The sequence below is a fragment of the Balaenoptera borealis genome, assembly GCF_965194805.1.
Source record: "Balaenoptera borealis genome assembly, chromosome: 4".
NCBI lineage: Eukaryota > Metazoa > Chordata > Mammalia > Artiodactyla > Balaenopteridae > Balaenoptera > Balaenoptera borealis.
Genome location: NC_138861.1, coordinates 126,568,679 through 126,594,239, shown reverse-complemented (window position 1 = coordinate 126,594,239; position 25,561 = coordinate 126,568,679). Strand labels below are relative to the sequence as shown.

The 25,561-nt window shown below is 35.4% G+C and overlaps 1 long non-coding RNA gene across 1 annotated transcript in view; it reads right to left on the bottom strand.

Annotated features, from left to right (window-relative positions):
* The window catches only part of LOC309627615, an 80,139-nt gene that overhangs the window by 20,183 nt on the left and 34,395 nt on the right, over positions 1–25,561 (bottom strand). The window contains exon 2 of the long non-coding RNA XR_014243857.1: positions 17,392–17,660. This is a non-coding gene — a long non-coding RNA (uncharacterized lncRNA). The remainder of the gene's footprint in view (positions 1–17,391; positions 17,661–25,561) is intronic.

Below are 25,561 nucleotides of genomic sequence, written 5' to 3'. Positions count from 1 at the left end.
GTTTTTGTTTTAAAACACTTAGTTGTGTAGTGGTTTAGCACAGAGGAAAGGTAACATTAAAAAACTTTGGACACCTAAAACTGAAGGACTGCTGAACAATTGGGAGTTTGGGATTGACACGTACACACTGCTGTATTTAAAACAGATAACCAACAAGGACCTACTGTATAGCACAGGGAACTCTGCTCAATACTCTGTAATAACCTAAATGGGAAAAGAATTTGAAAAATAATAGATACATGTAGATGTATAACTGAATCACTTTGCTGTACACCTGAAACTAACACAACATTGTTAATCAACTATACTCCAAAATAAAATAAAAATTTAAAAAAAGGAACAGGCAGTACTGATTCATTGATTTGAATGAAATTCAAACTAGCAAAAGGACCAACAACTTGGACTAAAGGGGTACGAGTTACTTAAACTGTGAAGGGGCCTCTGGGTCCCCAACTGTCTACAAACAGAAAGCACATGGGCAGAACTATTAAGCTGCAAATATGGACTATTTCTTAGGAAAAATAAAGGAAGTCTTGGAAAAAAGAGTAAATAAATTGGAGGGCAGAGCCAAGAGACTCAAAGAACGTTGAATGGGGGAGGAATTCCCAGAGAGTATCAGAGAAAGAATGACAGAGGAGCCACTTCCAGGGCGCAAAATCTAGGCATAATGAAGGTACAGTCTCTGTCACCAGAGAGCTGGATTTCAGAATGCTAAAGAGCAGCAGCTCTTATGGGAAAAGAAGTGTCCAGTGTAAGTAACCCCTCTCTCAACACTGCATGTTGGGTGAGTCAGCGGCAGAAAACATCTTTTTTTTTTTTTTTTTTTTCTTTTTAAAATTTATTTATTTATTTGTTTATGGCTGTGTTGGGTCTTCGTTTCTGTGCGAGGGCTTTCTCTAGTTGTGGCAAGCGGGGGCCAATCTTCATCGCGGTGCGCGGGCCTCTCACTATCGCGGCCTCTCTTGTTGCAGAGCACAGGCTCCAGACGCGCAGGCTCAGTAGCTGTGGCTCAAGGGCTTAGTCGCTCCGCGGCATGTGGGATCTTCCCAGACCAGGGCTCGAACTCGTGTCCCCTGCATTGGCAGGCAGACTCTCAACCACTGCGCCACCAGGGAAGCCCGAAAACATCTTTTTAGTTCATTAGTTTCTAGATCAAGAGTAGCTGTATTCAAGGAGCTGCCTCCATATATGATTAAAGCTCACGAAATCCTGGACTGCATGGCTGATACCATTAATTTTATGAGATTTTTGGAGGTCCTAGGATGGCAGTGAGGATAATCCTTTTTCACAATTATTAAATTCAGGAAATTTAATGTTGACATAATACTATTATCTATAAATTCTGTAAATCAGTCTATATTCTAATTTAGTCAGTTGTCCCAATAGTTTCCTTTAGGGCATTTTTTGCTGGTACAGGTCCCAGTTCGGATCATGTGTTGAACTTAGTTGTCACGTCTCTTTAGTCTCCTTTCATCTGGAAAGGCAAATCAGCCTTTTTTTGTCTTTTAAGAAACTGAGGATAATTTTTATGTGAAAAGAATGTGCAAAATTTCTAGCCAGAGGGAGTACTATAAATTGTAAAAATGTCTACAAAAGTTTCCTCTCCTTTTAAAAAAAAAAAAAAAAGTTTCTTCTCCTTAGTTCCATGTCCTTCAGTAATGATTTCTCACAATGAGAAATTATATTGGCCATGTTACCTACTTTGCCAGTGGGTCAATAAGTAAATGTAACACAAGTGAAGGCTTAAAAATGCTTGTGCTTTAAGGTAGGTTTGCTTGTTGACCGTGGGGAAACACAGCAGTGCCCTGTGAACTAGCCAACCTGCTGGCCAATGAGAGACCTCATGGAACAGAGAAGAGCCTAAACAGCTGATATTTCCAGGGAGCAAAATCTAGGCCTAATGAAGGTACATTCTTTGTCACCAGAGAAGTAGACCTTGTAATACTTGCCTGGCCAGATTTCAGGATTCCCTGCAGTGCCCCCTTCCCTAGCTGACTGGCAGCTGACAGCGGACATGCACAAGGGTGAATCAGCTGAGATGAATAAAATTGCCCACCTATGTCAACCCAAATTGCAGCCACAAAACTTGAAGCCAAATACACTGTTTAAAACCACTAGGTGGTTTATTACACAAGAGCTAACTAAAACAATCAAATGTAAAGGGTACCTTGAATGAATAATTTCATGAATATTAAGCCACAATGTAATATAAAATGGACTTTTAAATCTTTAATGTGACACAATCCTTGAGCTGCTATATGCATTAGGTATGATAATATTTCAAATTTAATTCCTTCTCACTACTTCGCCACAGTTCAGTTTTTACTTGAGAAGACCAGCATATTGTTATGAGAAATATCATATCGCACTGATATAAATGCATTATAAAAATAAAATTCAAGTAATATTTACTTCAATTAATTTTAACATGATTGCTTATTGGTTCCTGAACATATAAATCAATCATTTTTGATAATTTGACATTTTAAGTATATAATTTATTAAAACAAAAAGTCTTAAGTAACTTCATAGTTTTCACTTTGAAGTAGTGTCTTCTACTATATTTTTAATTAGCAGTACCTAATTTTGAACATAAATGTACTGTTAACCATATATATTTAAGGGTTATATATATTTAAGGATTTCATCATGGACTGTTTAAAAAAAGTAAAAAACCAAAATCATCAAACTATCATATTTGTTGAGAATAGAGAACCTGGGAAGGGGGTTGAAACTACGGCTCTGTTACATAGTCCTTTTATGTGGCAATCAACTTTCCGTTCTATCTACGGTAAGAAGCTTGTCCATGGCCAAGTCAATAATTATAGAATCAAATGGTACATCAACTTCCTTCCAAGGTTTAACTTGGCACACAGTGCTTTGAAAATAAAACCATCATAAAATATTACAACTCTTGAATCTAATATCCTACTAGTGTTTCTGACCCAGTTAGGGGAAATAAGTTGAAATCCTTTCATTAATATGTTAACAGAATCATTTTAAAATTGAATTTTGATAGTAATCTCCTTGAAATTGCTTATAAAGAATGGTAATATATTGCTGAGTTTCTTATGCTACTTTTAAACAGATAATATCTTTTCTATCTTAGGACCTTAAAATATCAATGCCAAGTTCTGTGTTCATCAATTTCTTGGCAACAAAATAACTTTTAATCTGTTTATTCTTGATTTGAACATTTGCTAATTCTTTTGTTTAATTTGTGAAGAATAAGTTTGGTAGAATGTTTAGATTCTATTCAAATATAGATATCTACTCAAGTATAGATACCCTATAATTGTAGGAGGTGAATACGATCACACTTTATAAATATTGCCTAGGTGGTGTCATATCTAAGCATGTTGTTTGTAAATATTGATGGGTTAAAAAAACCAGTGGGCAATTTATTAAAAATTCAGATGGCGGGACTTCCCTGGTGGCACAGTGTTTAAGAATCCATCTGCCAATGCAGGGGACACGTGTTTGAGCCCTGGTCCGGGAAGATCCCACATGCCACAGAGCAACTAAACCCGTGTGCCACAGCTACTGAGTCTGCGCTCTAGAGCCTGCGAGCCACAACTACTGAGCCCACGAGCCACAACTACTGGCCTGTGCACCTAGAACCCGTGCCGCAGCAGGAGAAGCCACGGCAACGAGACGCCAGCACACTGCAACGAAGTGGCCCCCTGCTTACTGCAACTAGAGAAGGGCCGTGTGCAGCAATGAAGACCCAACGCAGCCAACAATAAATAAATAAATAAATGTATTTCTTAAAAAAAAAAAAAAAAAAAATTCAGATGGCCAAAGAATCATGTTGGTAACATTGTATTGCTAATTAAAAGCTAGGAGCTCCAGGATTTGTGAACCATAATTCTAAAGGAATTCATTGATAATAAAATCACCTAAGTGAACATATTAGATAGTATAAGAAAAACATAGCAGTGATCTTTTTCCATATGACAGAAAAATGAAACATTTTGAAATAACATTTTTTTCTATGTCTATCTTTTTTAGTCTTAAAGAAATGATAAGAAATGGGTTACCATAAACATAAAATAGTCTCAAAGATATTTGTTCAAAATACAAAATCCTATTCTACTCCTTCCCATATGAATCAGAATTTTAGAAATCAAAGCCCAAGGAATCAAGCCCAGAAGTTGATTGAATAAGTGCTTCTCAAAGTAATTCTTAAAATAGAGCACTTACTAATGAATATTTTTATGTTGATATACTATCTACTGCTTAGTAAGTATCCACCTTCGACATGCATTGTATGCAAATGCCTCTCAATCTCATTTATTTTACTGCACAAAACAAGCATATGATGTAGATATTCTCATACTTATGCTCCAGGTGTAGAAACTGTGGTGAAAAAGTATTAAATAATTAGCCAATGTCACATAAATATTAAGGAATAAAGCCAGGATACAACTCAGGTCTGTCTGATTTCAAAGGAGATAATAATAATTTCTCATCTAAATACCCTAATATTTTACTTTGATTCTTCAGGTCTTAAGCTGACTACAGCAACCAAATTCAGTAAATGAAAGCTACTATAAATGTTATCACTGTGTATAGATATTCAGAAATTGATATCTAAATTGTATGATAAACAGACACTGAAATTAGAAGAAATCACTAGGATAAACTTAGTGGTATCTTAATTTAAATATGTTTTATTTCTTGAAAGCTTCTACTGTACTCCAACTTCAGGAAAGGCTGTGAAAATAGCATAAAATAATAAATACATAAACAGTATCAAAGGGTTATAAGGTAGGTGAAATAAATGCTAACAAATAGATAGATTGGAGTAGGTAAGATTCTTGTAGGAACAAAACATTTATGAAGTATTCATCACCTTGTTGATGGATGCTCTCTTTCTACACACACACACATACACACACACATACATTTTTTTCTTGTGGTGTCTTTGGTTTTGGTATCAGCATAATATAATACTGGCTTCACAGAATTCACTGAAAAATGTTTCTTCCTATTCTACTTTTTGGAAAGTTTTGTGAAAGGTTGGTGTTAATTCTTCTTTAAACATTTATAAAAATCCCAGTGAAGTCATCTGGTTCTGGGTTACTTTTTTCCAAAAAACTTTTTTTTTTTTTTAATTACAAATTCAACCTATTTTGTTGTTATAGGTGTATTCATATTTTCAATTTATTTTTGAATCAGTTTTGGTAGTCTGTGTCTTAATAGGCATTTGTCCATTTCATTAAGGTTATCTCATTTTTGCATTAATTTATTTATGATGTTGCCTTATAATTATTTTTATATTTCTGTAAAATCTATAATAATGTCTTCTCTTTCAAACTTGACTTTAGTAATTCGATTTTTCTCTATTTTTCCTCTTGGCCAGTCTAGCTAAAAGTTTGTCAATTGTGTTGATCTTTTCAAGGAATCAACTGTTGGTTTTGTTGGTTTTCTTTATTGTTTTCTTTCCTAATCTCTATTTTATTTGTTTCTGTTCTAAGCTTTATAATTTACTTCCTTCTGCTTGCTTTAGTTTTAGTTTGTTCTTCTTTTCCTAGTTTCTCAAGATGGAAACTTGAGTTGCTGATTTGATTTTTTTCTTTTTTCATATAGACTTTTACAAATAATGTGTTTAAAGCTGTACTCCATAAGTTTTGGTATACTGTATTTCATTTTCATTTATCTCTAAGTATTATTTAAATTCTCTTGAGATTTATTCTTTGATGCATTGGTTATTTAGGAGTAGATTTTTTATTTCCTCCTATATTTACTTTCCCAAATTTGTTATTGTTTACTGATTTTATTCTATGATGGTTGGAGAACATACTTTGTATGATTTAAATGCTTTAAAACATATTGAGGCTTGTTTTATAGTCCAGCATATGGTCTATCCTGGAAATACTCCACATGCACTTGAAATGAATGTGTCTTTTGTTGTTATGGGTAGAATGTTCTATAGTTGTAAGTTAGTTGTGTTATAGGTGGAGTGTTCTATAGTTGTACTCCCAATTGGTCTATAGTATTGTTCAAAACCTCTATTTCTTCATTCATCTCCTAATTAGTTGTTCTAATCAATATGGAAAGTGAGGCACTGAATTCTTCTATTATTGTACTGCCTATTTTTCCATTCTGTTAATTTTTGCTTTATGTATATGTTGTTAAGTGCATATGTATTTCTAATTTTTTTGTCTTCCTGATACATTAACACTTTCATCATTATAAAATGTCCTATTTGTTTCTAATTACAATTTTTGTACTAAAGTTTGTTTTGCCTGAAATTAGCATATCCAATCCAGCTCTCTTTTGATTACTGTTTGCATGTATATCTTTCCATTCCATTACAATAGAATCAATTCATTTTTTTCCATTCGTTTTCCGTTTACTTCATCCAATTTGTGTTTGAACCTAAAGTATCTCTTATAGGCAGCACACAGATCACATTTTTTTATCCATTCTATCAATCTCTCCCTTTTGAATGGAATGTCTAATCCATTTATATTGAGCATAATTACTCATATGGTAGAGTTCTGTCTGCCATTTTGCAATTTATTTTCTATTTTTCTTACTTTTTTGGTTCCTATATTTTCTATTATTGCCTTCTTTTGTGTTAAACAGGTATTTGCTAGTATACCTTTAAATTTTTTTTGGTTTTCCTTGAATAAATGCTCACTAGATTGTTGCAAGCCTTTGGTTAATCTACAGAGTTCTGAAAAGGTTGATTTTGCCTTTTTTTTTTTTTTTTTTGGCCAGTGTTCTCATTCTTTTTATGGAAGTTAGGGTTTTTGGAGGGCCTTATTCTGCTATTCTCTCTGATGTCATCCCTTTGGACCATTTTTGATTGACATATTAGAATTGTCTGAATAACTAACTTGGTTACAGCTTCATATTTCCAACTATTAATTTAAAAGAGCATAAGTGAATCTATACCAGTGATTAATTTATCTGTTATGATTTTTTTAAGGGCCCAGTTTCCATCACATTAGCTATTAAATTCACATTCTAAAAAGTCTTCTTTAATAGCAAAATGAGTTTATAAAATTCCCAAGGCAAAAATCACATACTTCTAAGAAGTAATTACTTTAATTATGAACACTGATACTCTTCTGTTACATACCTGATTTTTTGCATTAATTTCAAATTAGATTATCTGCTGTTAACTAAATGTAAAATTATCCAGAGAGAATACTACAATTTCTGTGTCTCAAAATGTATCAAAGAAAATTGGAAAAACATTTTTAATGGCTTCAAAATGCCTAACTTTATATAAAACAAGTCTAAATGAAAGCACATGGTATATATGATGTTTCTGTAATTTATCACCTTACTGTAGTTATGAGTAATATGGATGAAATGAATTCATAAAGTCATCTAATCCAAACTTCTATTATCTCATAAACAGATGGTAACCCAAATTTTACTTAGATACCTACAAGTATAAATATCAATAAAAGACAATTCCTGAGACAGTTTGTTCCATCTTTGGAAAGCTCTAATTATTATAATTTCTTTACCTAAATGAAGTCTACTTCTTTGGAATTTATATGTTAGTTCCTGTCTGAATTCTGGAATAAAACAGAACAAATATTACTTTTCCTGCATAGAAGAACCTCACATGGTGAATATAATGAAAATACTACACTTACATTTCTCTCACGTAAATGAATAAATAACATAAACACAAGAATTGTAAAGTCTTCCTTTCATGTGCTCCTGTTGAGCTCTCAGAAGATAAACTTAGAATCAGTACTGAAAACATGGTTGGAAAAAGCGCTAGGAGTTGTAAGAAATCAAGATGTGTGAACATCCCTTGCTATTCCTCCCAAGAAGTGGAGGTAAATTCCCTTTGAACTTTGGCTATCCTTAGCAATTTCTTGACGTATGATACTGTACAGAAGTGATATTCTGGAACTTTTGAGAATGGACCCTAAGAAACCTTGTAGTTTCTATTGAAGTCCCTTGAAATGCTCTTTCTTAGGGTGTTCCTTCTTGGAATGTTTCCCCTAAAAACTTAGCTTCCGTGTTGCAGAAACCCAAACAACATGAAGAAATTATATATAGGTATTCCTTTTGAAATCTCCAGCTGAACCCCTAGCCGATTTCCAGTATCAACTGCCAGCCATGCCTGTGAGAATGAAACAACTTGGAATTCTAGCCTGGCTGGGTCATTTAATAACCACAGCCTCAATGCCATCTGATGCAATCATATAAAGAACTTGAGGCAAGGAAACCCTAGCTGAAACTGTCAACCAACAGGATCATGAAAGGTAATGATGAATTGTTTTAAGCCTTTAAGTTTAGAGTGCCTTTCTTTTCTTTTTCTTCAGTAAGAAATAAGAGGGACAGAGAAATAATCTCTTGTTCTGAATAGAACTGTTATATTAATGCAGGCTCTTTGTACGAATTTATGCTTTGCACTGCTGGTTAATTATAGCTATATACTTAAACTCCTAACTGAAAATTTTAACTAAACTAGTAAACTAAGTCTTACAGATTTTTTAATTGTAAAAAAATAAACATTAGCACATTGTAAGTTTAGATCTTACTTATTAAGTTAACATTTGCAGAGAGATTACAAATAATTTGCTTATTTTGAATGAAAAATAATTTCACAGGTACCATACATTATTAATCAGCCTTTAATGTTTGGCCTAAAAACCCTCTATATAGAGCCTCAAATATTAAATATGAGAACTTGAGAATTATTTTTTTTGCACCTCATATTGGAGAAAATGGTTAAGTATTAAAAAAGAATAACTGAGTAATATTGAAAATGTCTTATAAACCATGTGAAATGAATATTCAAAGAATAGGAAAGATCTATGACAAAATTGCTATTATCTCTAAAATTCTAGAAAATAATTACCTTTACTTTTTATTTTCTATTTCCCCTACCAATTTTGACTTTATTATCAAAGTTCTCCCTTTTTCCCATACAAGTTAAGAAAGAAAACTAACATGGTGATAAGGACCAGAAGAAACAACTAAAATTCCAAGTTATCTGTAGATTTAGTATATTTAGTGTAGATTTAGTATATCCGTAGATTTAGTATATATATTTAGTATATTATAATGTGCACGGTGTGGATTCTTTTAACATTTCAATGTTCCCTTAGAGTTAAAAAAGAGTGCTGTTTTTAAAAATAGCAATTTGCAAAACTTAGAATTCTTAGAATTCTTTCCCTTAGAATTCTTTCTCTTAGAATTCTTTCTCTAAGACTTGCTTATATTTAACCTATTTATATACTTTATGTGAAAATTAGTCATTTTATTTAAAAAAGTAATTTTCTAATATAATTTCCTGAATTTAAGTGTAAGAAAACATCAGTTGTTTCAAATAACAAAGTCTTCCAAATTGTTTCACTCTCACAGGCATGGCTGGCAGTTGATGCTGGAAATCGGCTAGGGGTTCAGCTGGAGATTTCAAAAGGAACACCTATATACAATTTCTTCATGTGGTTTGGGTTTCTAGAGCATGGCAGCTAAGCTTTGAGAGGGAATTCCAAGAAGGAACACCCTAAGAAAGAGCATTTCAAGGGACTTCAATAGCAACTACAAGGTTTCTTAGGGTCCATTCTCAAAAGTTTTAGTCTTGAGGTCTTTTTTTTTTTACTTTCCTAATGACCATAAACTGATGGGTTTGGGCAAAGTTCATATTAGGAAAAGGATGCTAACACGACCTAGTCAGTAAGGCCTTTGGGGCCAATTCAATGTACTGCTGTAGATTTCACATCTAAATGTATAGTTGGGATATATTTGTTATATGCTTATATATCACTGTCCCATAAATACTGGGGGGTGGGGGAGTCTACAGATTGGAAGGAGCTGCAGGTAGAGAAGTGTTAGTACTTTGGGGTCCACAGAATTTTAATATTCCTTTGAGCTAAAAGTCTCTGTGATTGATGATTTAATGTTTGGAAACAAACATCCTTTCTGGGAAAGAGAGGCAGCTTTACCCAGAAGAGCCCCTTGGGGTATTGTACTCATCACGTCTCTGATACAGATACCAGGAAAACCCATTTGAACAGCAGATTGATAATGAACTCCAACTAAAACTTAATGTCTCACCCATGGAAACCATGTGATTCTCGCTCCTGACCTTCCCATTTTGGGAGTGGGTCAACTCAGACTCAACAACTAACAAGATTGGAAGTGCCCCAAAACCCTCACTAATCAAATGAAAATAGTACCTTTAAGATGAGAGCTGATAACGGTGATCACTTTGTAGTGTATACGAATATTGATTTATAATGTTGTATACCTGAAATTCATATAATATTATATACCAATTTTACCTTATTAAAGAAAAAAAACATGAAAAGAACAGAGCTGACAGGTATCTCACAGCATCTAGGGTTTAGATAAAAATGTTAAATCTATCTTTCGGAAAGAAATTTCATTTCCACTCAGCTATCTGAAGGAACACTGCTGGCTCACTGGGGCCCTTGACTCAGAGGATTCCCTAAATAGCTGGGTCTGGTTTACTCATGGTTCAGCTAACCTGGAAAACAGTGGTGTCCACTGGGCTGCTATGGCTGGTCAACTTGAGTGGCAGCAAACCAGAACTGAAAATAGACAATGATTGTTACAGTAAGTGGGCAGAAATCCAGGCCATTCTCAATTGGTTTTGACCAATACTCCCCTTGATAAACCTCGTTACATTTTTACTGACCCTTGGACTGTTGCTGATGACCTAGCTATTGGGACAGCCACTTTGACAACTACAGACTGGCAGATTAAAGGCTCTGGACTATGGAAACAAATCATTGTTGCTGATCAAACTGTTTGGGTCACTGATATAGATGCTCAGAATAAGGGCAATTCTCTGATGAGAGAACTAGATCACCACTGTCGCTCCCTAGATCCATCATCATATCTGATATAACAACGCCATCTACCAGTCAAAATTCTATGTACAAAGTAAAGACTCTCTCTGTTGCAGACGCTACCACTGCACTCCAGACTGTTGTTCCTGTCAAAACCCGACTTACTTGTCTTTAGGTGAAGGAGACTATACCGCATGGCCCCCTTGCCCTCTCCCTGCCTGCTACCACTACCAGCAATCTGACTACCTCAGACCTTTGACCCCCACTGGTGGCGCCTCACTGCTCTCGATACATTTTGGGTTATGTTATTGTTGCTCTAACACAGAAAATTGACTGTGGTCCCACTACTGTGGTCCTTAAAGCTAATCTGTGTTACGTTTTTGGCTTTTCAGACCATTTGTAGTCTGACAATGGTGCATTTTTTTTTATTGCAGAAACCACTCAAAAATGGACTCATGATCAATGGATTCCATGTACTTTCCAGGCTATCTATAATCCAGTCATCTGATATTGTTGAGCATTGGAACAGCTTGCTCAAAAATTAACTCAAAATATTCCTGACATACCTCCCTCCCCTCCTCCTGGTACACACTCCTCAGAAAGACAGTTTAGTCACTGAATGTAGTTGTCTCCAGAAAAACATTATCTCCTCTTGCCACTTCCTGGGTCATTATCAGGATGACAGTGGTGAAGCGTTATATAATCCTCATTGGAATATTCCGGACTCTTCACTGATCATTCCTTGGCATGTTTTCTTCTTTCCCTTAATGGGTCTGCCTGATTGGCATGCTTTCTGAATAGCAATCTTTCCAAACAGGAGCCTAAGAAATTTAATCTCATTCAGCTGCTTGGATTATTTTGTTGGATTGATATATTCCTAGATAATAATGAAAATGACCACTTGGTTGAGAACACCACTGACAATGGATATGATTTCGTCCTACTATGCAATACTAATTAATAAAATGAATCAAATAACAAACGTAACAACATGTAAGAATCTCAAAACCTTAGGCTAAGTTAAAGAAGAAATGAAAGGCCATGTTATTTTTAATTACCTTTATATGAAAGGCTAGGAAACAAAATTTCTGTAGTAACAGAAAGGTTATGGTTCTGGATCCATTTGTTAAAAGAAGGGAACAACTGAAAATAGGCATGAGGAGTCTTTTAAAGGTGATGATATTGTTCTATATTTTATTATGGCAGCATTCACATGACTATATAATGACCAAAATTCATCAAAAGGTACCCTTTAAACTGATGAATTTCCTAATTCAAGTTATATCTCAACAAATCTGGAAAACAGTATTATTCTTCTAAAACGTGATTTTTCACAGTAAAAAAAAAAACAAAGCCCATCACCAAGATCCAGATTAGCTTAAACAAGTCCCTGTACTCTCACAACTACTAAATTACCAGATCTTTCAGAAATTGTCATAAATGTCATTTCCTAAGGAAAGCATTCCATAAACAGCTTCCTAGCTTAGCTTTAGCCATCTGTGATTATTTTATAACACCTTTCCTTTTATTTAATACCAGTTTACTATGACTTTAAAAATTATATTTATATTTTATGTTTATTTTTGTGTTTAATGTCTATTAATTTGTTAAGCTCATGAGAACAGGGCCCATACATTTAAAATTTTATCTTTACATGTCTAGCATTGTTCCTGAATTCTTGGTTATTTAAGCAATAGTTAAAACTCAAACCTAAAGAAAGCACCTCCTAGCTTCTCTTTCCATATAGTCTCTGTTTATTGCAGAGGCTTTTCACATTAAAAGTAAGCCTTTATACTGGGGAAATTTCTTCAAGACTACTACACTGAAGGTAGAATACTTTGAGATAAGGTGTCAGTAAGGACCCGACAGCCTCCAAATCTTGACTATAGAGGAGTCACCACAGAAACTTGTAAAACTAGTCCAGTATTGAGTAGATTATGAGTCAAGCTCAGATAAACTATTCTATTTTTTTCTCCCCAAACAGTTTTATTTCCCCAAAAAGAGGATTTCAATTACATTGTTGCCAAACAATATATCTCACCCCTCTGAGCAGAGATCAGGACAAAACCTTAAACGGAGAACTGGTCTTTCTTTCACTTAATTCACTTACTTATTTGATGGATGCTTTTCAGGACCAATCTCCTTTGTGGTTCCCGTGCTTTTTCCACTGTTTGTGGTCTGCAGTAGTCCTACCAACTACGGAGTGAATAACTCCGTGGCATCTCTTTACTCAGAAAGGGGAAATATGACCTAAGTCATCTTCATATTTAGTGAGTTAAGAGCAAATTGAAGGATAGATTTGGAGCCACAGAGGAACACGATTTGGATAGAAGATCTAAATGTAGTTGAAATGAAGAAAAAAAAAGTTCAATAATAGTAGTAGATATGAGGTGACTCTTTTCCTTCTCTCTCCCAAATCTAGAGTCAAAATCTGAAAATCAAGGAGATGCGATCAATGTTGAACCTGGAGAGAGGAGAACAGGGATTGGAGTGCAAGCTTACACTACTCTGTCTACGGTGAAGGAAGAAACAAAACAAATGTCCAGTTCAGTTCACCAAGACAGAGGACTGGATATTTACTGTGGACAGAAACATCCAAAGGAAAAAAGTACCTAGATTATCCTTTAATATTTAATGCCAATAATCACACCAAGAGATATTACTAACACCATTTGATATTTTTGAGCATTATACTGGGAAATTTCAATAAACTACTAGATCTAATCCTCAAAACAACTCTACCTGTAGGTTTAGGTAGAATTAATTCCACATCTACTGCCATTCAGCATATTAAAGCCAGCAACAGAATTCTCCCATATTTATCTGACTACAAAGTTTGTACAGTTTCCTCCACACAACTTCCCTTGGGTATCAACTATATCTCAATAACTAACCACAACTTTAGTGTCTAGACATCAACTCAAGGCATACCAGCTTGTCATGAACACAAACACCATCTTTCTATAGTAAATGAACCTGCACCTGGCAGTTTGTCAGTCTGGGAGGGTTGGGGTGGAATCTGCAAACGTTGTACTGGCAGAACAGATCTGATGTCTTTGAGCTATCAGAAAAATGCTTCATAGCACCTTGCACGGCTCTGTCTGTAGAGTGAGTATTGAATGAATAAGTAATTTAAGCAAGGAATCATTAAAGGGAGAAATGAAGCAGTAACAAAACAACCAGGAATTATAACCTTGAATGAATGAACATATATTGTAACTTTTTTAAACAAACAATCAAAAGCAACAACATTCGATTTTTCAGGATTGCCTTTGCTGGGAAGAGTAAACAGATTTAATTTTTCTGAAACAACACTATAAGGAAAAATTCTATTAATGTTATCAATCAGCAGATGGTATATAAAATAAATCCAGAAATAAATCATTATAACTGAGATTTTCCTAGCAACCTCTCCAGATGTTTAAACAGAATAAATGTGGCCACCTGTGACTGCTTATATACAAAGACCATTTCAATAACTACATATAAACAAAACAACCAGGATTTTCATCAGCCCTACCAGGTGCCCAAGTGCATGAGATTCATTTCACTCCCAGGAATTCTTTTTGAGAAAAGAACCTGATGAAAGAGATCGTGAAGAAGCTGCTTATGACTTATCACTCAAAATACACGGATGAATTGACTAATGCAGAAAAGAATTTTCAAAATGCCAGAGGCCATATTGACATGTTGTTGCTAAGTGGTTTATGTATGAAATGCTGAGTTGTAGACAAGCATGACCAGATGTTGGCATCCTCATGGCATCTCCTGCAGTGAAACTTGCAGCAGTGCTGACCAAATCCCAGTGTAGGAATTTTCATTTGTATAAAAATTGTAGCGAAAGAGGGAGCAGTAAATCATGATAATGTCTAATTTTTAATCAACTATTCTAATTTAAATATTCTAACTGAATGATTTTTATCCCTATCTGTACATTAAAGCCATATTAAAATCACTTAAGGGGCCTGTAAAAACTCTCAGAAATGAAAATAGTCTAATTCTATGATTCTCATCACTGTCTGTAAATTAAAACGATATTAAAGCCACTCAGTGGAGCTTTAAAAACTGTCAGAAATTAGATCTCCTAAATAAATCATATATCTGAGGATGGGGTTAAATACCGCTCATAGATATTCCCCCCAAATATATAGCCAGAGTTGAGAAATTACTGCTATATAAAACACACACACACACACAATGTAGGAATTTTTTGAGAATAATTTAAAACCTAAAATGTTAGCTATGAATAATTTAAAGGAAACAGATTAAAATGCAAATTGGGTACATAATTAGAATGGGAGAATTTCAAGAAAGCTTTTAATAAAAAGAAAACTAACATTCACTGCAAAAGGAAAATGTTTTATCTTCTATTGTAGACACAGATTAATGGAAAAAGAAGGATTACAGAAAGGGAAAAAACACATAAACAGAAACTATAAGATGGGTTGTAAAATCCTAAGAATAAACTGGAAGCTCAAATATTTGTTGATGTTATCCATATTTCTGCTCCATACCAGCCTAAGATTTTTTTAAAAAGTGACAATATTTTTAAAGTTCTTGACTTAACGCTCTCCTGTAAGATCTAAAGCTCCACTTCAATGTCATCCTCATGTCCTTCCCCACCTCTTTTTCTCCCACCTCACCACCAACTGTTACTAGGTATGACCAGCGATGTAATCCACCCAGTTTTCAAATTGCAGCTGTCATTAGCTCCCTTTTCCGTGTTAACTCTCTATAATAGGGAGATGAAGCAACTCATGTCAATGAGTGTGATGTCAAATTCTGCCATCTTCCATGGCTGTGCTTCAGTTCTACCCAGAAATCAAACCGTAAAGGACAATTGTGTTTATTCTGTCTGCAAAACAAACTACACATTCAAGCTAAATACTGTGTTAAATTGTTATGATTCTCAAGTAAGACCACTGTACTCTGCCACTCGTCCACATGTGGCACACAACACAGCTTCTGCATAATAGCACCTGAACTCTGTGTGCCAAGCCACAAAGCTCTACGGCCAGACTCTGGCTGCTGCCTGCTGCTGTGAGTACCCACCACTACGAACCGAGTGAAAAGGAACAATAACCTACACTACAGAATCATCCAAAGCCCACAGTCCTTGGCTGAGCACTGCGAGTCATAAATGCTCGCCAGTCTCCAGGTGATCACAGTACTAAATTCATCGGGCTTCACATCTGTTTTACTTCAGCGCCGATTCCCCTCGCGGAGAACTTTCCCCCTTGCATTCTCCTATTTATGGTGCTCTGTTTCCTCTTCCTACCCTAACATAATGCTTCTCTTTTCTAACACAAACCTGTGCGCTTTAAAACTCCTGCTCCGTTAACTTACAACACCCTCTTTTCCATGTCCAGAATTTTGTCTTTCCAAAGCTCCATTCACAAGACAGCAGAGTCCTCTATCATTTTTATGTCCAAGTTTCTCTTTCTCTTGACCCCTTTGCCTGTTCAGCTAAGCTATATCATCCTTGTTTCCAGCATACTCTCTTTTTTGTCTGATAATTCTGGGATGCAGGTATAAATTTACCACATAGATGATACTTGAAGATAAGGGACTAGTTGAGATCTCCCAGAGGAAGGGGAAGATGCAAAGAGAAGAGAGAATGTGCGCACCTTGGTTACCATTTGCAGCTATTTCTATTTCATTCTATCTTTTATATATATATATTTATACATATATATATATTTCAGTTTTGTACTGTGCTAGACATTTTACGTTTACAATCTCATTTATTATTCAACAACATCTACCTCTGTATGATGGGTTTACTAACCACATTAAATAAATATGCACTTTCAGATATGGGAAATAAATGGCCCTGAGTCACAAAACTATTAACATGAAAAGAAAGATTGTTTCTCTGTGGCTTCAAAAATTCATGTTTTTTCCACTATGCTCGTTGTGAAAGACAGATTTTGAACTAGTTTGTGCATATTTTTACTTTCCCACTTGAGGTACATTAAGAACAAAATAAGTCTACCCACTGAAAGAAGAAAGCAGGATCAACTCCCCATTTCTTTCTTCCCTCTTTCTGGCTACAGGGAATTTTCTTTCACAGAGTAGCCATTCTTTCCCAGTAAAGTCATGATTTTGGACTCCTGGACTTTGACTTTACTGCCACTGATTCCTACTAATCAAATCAGAGGGGATTGGTGATCTCAGTAAAACACTGAAATAGGGAGGATGTGCCAACCAAACAGCTATAACCTATAACAAGGGCTAAGACCTTTAACTGTGGTCCCACTTACCAGCTCATGTGATCATGGATAGGCAAACTCTTGGTGGTTCTAACCCCAAGATGTTGGATCTGATTTCCCATTGGTAACTCTACTACTAAAACCAATTTAGAACAATTGTTAACTTAATAAAATTGAATTAAATGGTTTATTTAGTGAGACAAAGCCTAATACATAGACATAAATTAATTTTATGGCCAAGTCTCATGAACAGTTAAAAAAAAAAAAAAATCTCTGATCTCTTATGTATCTTATTCCAAGATATACCCACTTCTTTAAAAATATTAAATATTATTCCAATTATCCAATGCTCTATAGTACATTACTATAAAACTTACTGGCACAAAACAGCCATTGATTCTGTGGTCAGGATTTCAGACAGGACACAGCAGTGATAGCTTGTCTCTGTTCCACAATGTTGGTGAAATCCCAGAGACTGGGGCCTGGAATCTTTTGAAGAGTAATTGACTCACAAATCTGGTGATTGACACTGGCTGTCATCTAAGGGTCTCAGTTCCTTTCCACTGTGCCTGTCCATGCAGTCTCTCCAGATGGGCTGGTCCAGGCTTCCCCACATCACAGCAACTGGGTTCTACAGTCATGTAGCCTGACAGAGAGATAGCCAGACAGAACCTGTAACATTTTTAACACCTAGCATTAAAATTACATAGAATTTGCTTCCACCATATCCTATGGAGTCAAGCAGACCCCATCCCAACACAGGTTCTACAGGAGGGAGTACAGATCCCACCTCCTGGATGGAAGAGTGTCAGTCACTCTGTAAGAACAGCATAAGAGAAAGGATATGTGGCCATCTCTGAAAAATGCAATCTACTACAAATATGGACATGAGTTTACCATTCACCAGCGAGAAGGAGGAAATTCTTCGTGTCCTTGTTCTCATTTCTTCATCCTCTGTTGTTAGGTATTCACAAACAATTAATTTAAAAATTTCCTATATACTAAACCATGTCTCTATAAGGAATATGTAGGTATTTATAAGACTTAACGATAAAATGTTCATATTTTAGGGATAAATAGCTAATTTCAAGAAATTTCAGCTTTCATTGATATGAAAATGATGGTATTGAACAAACCTGTAAGCAATCTTGTTGTGAGATGTACTGTCATATCTATGTAGGGATCACAAATGCATTTGGAAGAAAAGTAGGGTAGCATTTTAAAAAGATCTAAATCACAATAAATGTAGGAAAAAGAAACTACCAAATAAATTCCCAGTGACAAATGTCTCATATAACATCATAGTTGTGACATAATAGTACACATTATTTTCTATAAATGAGAGTTTACTTATAAAGAGACCTTTAAGAAAATATGACAGCACTATAGAACATCTCTAGAAAAAAGAAATTACAGACAAACTAGATAGTGTGCACCAACCCTTACAGTTTTATTAATGCTATTTTTCCAGGTAAATTAATTCTAAGTAATTTTACGTCATTACTAATCTCTCTACATTATTATAGTTCTCATGATTTTATTTGGCTAACATAATTCCCAAAGGGAACTATACTGGGATACATATTTCTTGCAATTATGAGACCATGAATGGTCAAAACTTACTTTAAGAAAAATAACATGCAAAAATTGCCACCTTTGATTAGAATTATTGGCAATATATTTAATTCAATACACTGCCTTTTCCTAAGATGATTCTGCTTAAAGTGTTTTGGACTTACCTAAAAATTTCTAAAATAGAAAAAGCTCAACAGAAAAAGGAGGTGTTTTTTGTTTTGTTTTGTTTTGGTTTTGGTTTTTGGTTTGTTTGTTTTTTAAACCTAGCAGTACCTTTATTCTCATGTATAGCCAACACTGTGGAAGGCAAAAGCCTAAGAGAAAATCTATTAGAATTAGGTTAGGCTAAGATTTGTTAAAAAACACAAAAAATAAACTGAGTTCAGAACTGCACAAACACACAATAAGTTTCAGAAAAAGATGAGTGCAGGATTCATCTAAAATGGTTACAGCCTCTGCATCCACTAATTACCTAAATCACCTTTGGAAAGTTACTCAAACTTTCTAAATCTTAGCGTTTTTCTCCTTGAAGTGCTAAAAATGAAAGTATTTACCTTATAGAGATGACTAAAAAAATAAAGAATATAAAGCATTAAACACAATTCTTGACACATGTTAAATATCAATAAATATTGCCTCTTGTTGTCATTTCCATCCTTGCTCCATTGCTTCTTTCCACTAATATCCTATAAAAGTGTTAGCACTCTACTAATGAGGAGAGTATTTCAACATTACTGATCCACTCTCTTTATAAGATGCATGTCTTTCCTTACTTCCCTGGCCATTCCCTAGGTTTGCTACCTCCTTGCTCTGATCCCAAACCCTCCACTGGTAACATGGGGACCCAGCATGTCAAAATACGATGTTAAGAGGAAGCCACTTTTACATGAGTTTTGGTTAATAATTGCAAAAATCAGTCCAAAATTTGCACACAGTACCAAATAGAATTACCTGAAATACCACCTCATTAGAAAAACCTGAACTAAATTAATGTTGACCATTCTACAATACTGATTACCAGGTTTTATGAGGCATATATATGTGTGTGTGTGTGTGTGTGTGTATATATATATATATATATATATATATATATATATATGTATTTCTGACTCCAACTTGAGAACAAATGCTTATTTTAATACGAAAATATAAATTATTATATACAAAATACAAATATAATGTTATATAATATTATGATAGTATAAAATATAAGTGTATTTAAAGAGTTAATCCTGAAAGATTTTTATGAAAGTAGCTGTGGTGATAAGAGTTTTTAAATCTTCCTACATCTCTGAAACCAACCCCATTCTAAATTAACCCAATGCCTTACAACTTGTCATTTGTCATTTATCTTTCAAGTATGTAGTACAGCCTGTGAATGAATATTTATTTGCATAATTATTTGATTTTCCCACTAAACAGTAAGCTGACAGTGTGCATTTGTTTTGTTTGTTCCTACAACCCCAGTTCTTAGTCAATAGCGAGCAATAAGTAAATATTTTTGAATAAACTGATACCATAACTGCCATCCCTTGTTCTATTGTTCCTTTATTCAATTTTGTCAGTAAAAATAAACTGTCAGTCTCCAGGATGGATACTCGATAACTCACAGAGGAATTTTAATATTTGTATAATGAGTATGTGGAGAATACCTTTAACCCAGTAGCTGAAATTTTTCATTTTATCACATAAATTATAATTAGTTTTTATGCATTTATAAGTTTAAACTAACATACATAATTAAACATTGCATAAAATTTTTCTAGATTATGCGTCAAATATCAATAGTTTCTAAATAGAGGATACATGACCAATACAATTTTATGAAGTAAAGTAAGATGCTGTTTTCTGTTAATGTTTATTAATATTACACAAAAGAAAAAAGAATCAATGTTCATCTTTTACAAGCAACACATTAAGGCTCCTGATTAAATAAGTAATTTTTGTCACTATCCTTACTAACTTTGGGGGGCGGTGGCTTGAATTCATGTTAGTAATAAGATTAGTACTTTAAAAATTTTTTTCATTTCATACTTTTGAACAAGAAAAACGTTTTAAATTTTTACTGATGAATTTAACACCTATTGAATATTTCAGTATTTTGTATACAGGACAGTCTGCAAAAAAATGTAATTTGAAAATCCCTACAATGATAGAAAGTTTAGCAGATTCACTGAACTATATAAAATGAAAACAAACCTAAAACAATCACTTTGGTTAGACTGCCCCATTTCCTAAGAATAGGGGAAATTGAAATTCATGTCTTGGTTAACAATCTCACAGTATTGACAATTTACATTTACATGAACACAAAATAGATTTTCTAAATGTTTGCATATTTTGATACAATTTGGAGTTAAATATAGATAACAAGTAATTTTGCTTTGATTTTCAATGGGGCTTCTCCAAAAGCGATGGCATTTGAATCAATACTTCATATTAAAGAACTACATATGTAAGAAAATACATTTCTCCAGAGACTGGCTGCATGGGGTGGGGATGTGGAATGCATGTTTGACAAATTAAATTAGAGCTTTTAGAACACAGTACACACATAAACACATATATACATCCATGTGTGTGCATGCTTGTGTATGTGTGAATGCAAACAGTACATGAGGGAAATAATCAACTCATGAAAGCATGTTTTAAGACAATGTGTTTCCTAAGGGGAAACTGTGATTGGTTATACACATTTCACTTTATGGGAAAATGTGGTAACTCTGACACCTGGGGAGGGAGGAGCCCTGAAACAATGGTTGTGATCTGGGAAGGTGAGGTATGGCGGTGAGCACCCAGCAAGGTAACCAGATATAGAGTTGTCATACAAAAGAGGCTAATCTTCGTCCAGAACAAAACGGAAAAATAGGTTTTTAATCTATAAAGGTACTATAAATTTGATAACAAAATGGTTGTCTTATCTTATGTAAATGCAATAATAAAATTATTACTTTAGGAGATAACAGCTGAATTATTTAAATAAAATGAGAGAAATCCTATTGGACAAATTCTTTAGAAATCAAAAAAAAGTACAAGGTTAGTTAAAAATCTGGCACTGATACTGAAATAGAAGTTAGAGGATGTACAAGTGGGGAAAATATACAATTCTTTCAGTAGAGAGCAGGACGCCAATCAAGACTAGAATATGGCATAGGAGGGAAAGCTGAGAAAGACATAAAGAACAGAGCAGAGGTTTCTAACAGGGTACCAAAACAATTTGAGAAAAATGGGACAAGATCAAAACTTAATGTCTAGACCCAGGGCATAAGGTCCAACTGGGTCACAAAGCAAGAATGACACATTACTAAGCCTTATATGTAGGGAATTAAAACTCCTTCAGTGCAGCCTGCCTCGAGAGCATGAAATGAGGCAGAAACTAGAGATGGAGCCAAGTGGCCTCAGCTGCATAGAGATGGGACCTCTGTTTGCCTCTCCAGTTATTACTGAACGCCATCCTCTTGGGAAGGATGCAGAGCTGAAGATTGGCATGGACATACGGGGACAGCAAAGGGCTTGGAAATCTGGGCTAGTGAAAAATAAAACATTGAGTATCTGACTGTGGAAGGAATCCAATGCAAACACAAGACTGGGTTAGGGAGAAAAAACTGAGTGACTGAAGATCTTGGTATGGCCATAAAGAGCAAAATTATTTTCTTCTTTCTCTTTGATTAAATAGTTGAATCCAATACACATAAAATTTTCTTTTTTAAAATGGTAAACAGTCGTAAAATTTTAAAGTCACTATGCTAATCATATTTCTATTCATTTGACTATAATATTATATTAAAATACCAAATATTGCATAATATTATACTGTGTAGTATATATACAGTAATATATTTCATGAAACACTCATTTACTTCATATTTGAAAATATTACAAAACATCTAAAAACTATTAGATATATTCAGACACTACTATCCTTTAGCCTTTATTTTAATTTGTAACTTCTAAGGAAAAACTGTTTAGGGAAGAGTGTGTGCAATTTTCATTGAATCCTCCTTAATAACTTGGTCATTAATTTCAAGTAAATCTAACATGCCTTTATGAGAAGAGCTTTACAAAACTGAAACTGATAGGATTCATTTACCTAAAAATCTCTAGCTGGCAAACAAACTAATTAAAATATTATCATAAAGTCCTTAATGTCAGCAAGTTGTTCAGCATATTTCAAGTGGCATTTTGATGCTATAATCTTTTGGTTCTATGTTAGAAAAGTGAATGTGCTCAGTAATCTAAAAAAAAATGCAAACTGAAAATAGACATTCCAGCTATTATATATTATCACGTTCTGCTGAACTTGGAAAAGAACAAGAAAGAACATTATTTGAAAGAATGATGATAAAGCCATCAAACAGTAGGACCTTTAGTAAGCTTTTTTTTTTAGAAACATTGCTTTATTTCTACTAATAATTTAATAGTGTTGTTATTAAAGTTTATCACTTGATATCTGCAAAGTTTTTATGATTTTTAAAACTCTATTTGCCAAAATTTAGGTAGTGTTTCAATTGAGAATACACTTTACAGATGATATTACTTGTTGTTTAAATCTAATGTTATTTTATTTCCCCATTGATATTCCCTTTTATATAAAGTTACAAAAGACAGTAAGAGATAGGATTCTTGAAGCAAGGTTGAAGTGATGTGAAGAAAGGGTCATGAGCCAAGGAATGCAGGCAGCCTCAAGACTCTGAAAAAAACCCCAGAAGGACTATGTCCCCAGAGCCTCCAGGAGGCATGCAGCCCTGAACAACACCTTGGTTTTAGACTTCTGAAGAATTAAGGGGGTGTGCCCAAGATAGTTTAGTTGGAAGACCCTGAGCTCACCTCCTCTCACTGTCACACCAAAATTCCAATTATTTACAGAGCAAACATCAATGAGAAAAATGTGAATACTAACAGAAAACTTTTTCCACAACTATAGATATAAAAAGGAACCACAATGGGATGGGTAGGAGGTACAGAGATGTATTATAGTCAAGATCCAAACTTCTGGGAAAGGTGACCCATAAATGGGAGGATAATCATAATTGCAGAGGTTCTCCCCAGGCGTAAGGGGTCCAAGAGCCACATCAAGCTCTCCCGACTGGGGTACTGGACCAGGAAGATGAGCTCCTAGAACATCTGGCTTTGAAGTCCAGCAGTGCTTGCATACAGGAGAGCCTGAGGGCTGTAGGAAACAGAGATTCTGCTCTTAAAAGGCACACACAACATCTCACACACCCTGAGACCAGGTGCAGAGGGAATAATATGAAAGGAACATGCATCAAACACACTTGCTGATCTTGGAGAACCTCCAGAGAAGCAAGAGGCAACTGGGAGTCCCTGTGGGGACACAGATGTTGGCAGCAGCCATTTTGGGGAGCTCTTTCTACCATGAGGACACTGGTGCTTGCAAGCACCACTTTGCAGTTCTCCCTCTAGCCTATTAACAAGGAGTTTATTTGCCCACCAGCTGGTAGGCACACGTCCCTGGACACCCTAGGCTCAGCAGCCAGCTATGTGGGAACCCAGTCCCACCCACCAGGAGGCTGACTCTACAATTGGGCTCCCACAGGTCCCCCAGCAAGCAGCCTCGTGACCTGACACTGCCTACCAGTGGGCAGGGACTGGCCCAGACTCCCCTGGCCTTGCAGCCTGCTGTGCTGGGATCACTCCATGCACCAGTAGACTGGCACCAGCCCCAGGCCCTAGAGCCAGCTGCCCCAGGACTTGGCCCCACCCACTAGCAGGCCAATACCAGGACCCCCCAGATGCCACAGCCAGCTGCCCAGGACATGGACATGTCCACCAGTGCACCAGGACCAGACCCAGGACCCCATGGTCCCATAGCCAGCAGTGCCAGGACCCAGTCCCACATACCAGCAGGCCAGCAGCATCCCACATAGGGGCACCCCTAGATCATACTGCTCTGATGACCAGAGGGGAGTGTGCTGCTGGGCCTCACAGGACATCTCCTACATAAGGCCACATCTCCAAGACTGAGAAATGTAACCAACCTACCTAATAGAAATAAAAACAGAGACTCAGGCAAAATAAGGCAAAAGAGGAATATGTTCCAAATGAAGGAACAATATAAAACTTTAGAAGAAGAACTAAGTGAAGTGGAGATAAGCAATCTACCTAATAAGGAGCTCAAGGTAATAATCATAAAGATGCTCAACAAACGTGGGAGAAGAACACTGGAGAAGAATGGGTGAACACAGTGAAAAGTTTAACAAAGAGTTGGAAAATATAAAGAAGAACCAAACAGAGCTGAAGAAAACAATAACTGAAATAAAAAATACACTAGAAGGAATCAACAGCAGATTAGAAGATACAAAGAAATAGATCAGTGAACTGGAAAACAGAGTAGTGGAAATCATGCAAGCTGAAGAACAAAAAAAAAAGAATTAAAAAAATGAGGACAGTTTAAGAGACTTCTGGGACAACATCAAGCATTCAGATTATAGAGGTCACAGAAGGAGGAGAAAGAAAGGAGCAGAGAAATTATTTGAAGCAATAATGCTGAAAACTTCCTTAACCTGGGGGAAAAAAATGGATATTCAGGACCAGGAAGTACAGAGAGTCACAACAACATCAACACTAATAGGTCTATACCAAGACACATTGTAATTAGCAAAAATTAAAGATAAAGAGACAATCTTAAAAGCAACAAGGGAAAAGGGAACTCCCACAAGACAGTCAGCTGACTTTTCAGCAGAAACTTTGCAGGTCAGAAGAGAATGGCACCATATATTTAAAGCGATGACAGAAAAAACTTACAATCAAGAAAACTCTATCCAGGGACGTCAGCAACATGGCAGAGTAAGACAGTACCTTTCCATATCCCCTTCAATCTATAACCAGTAAAACATCCAAAACTCTAAAGGGTGCCTCTACCCAAAACAACAGGATGCCAGAGAATTCCACAAATCTATACATTTAAAGGTGGGTGGACTGAAACACATAGAGGAGGTGGAACTGAGGGAA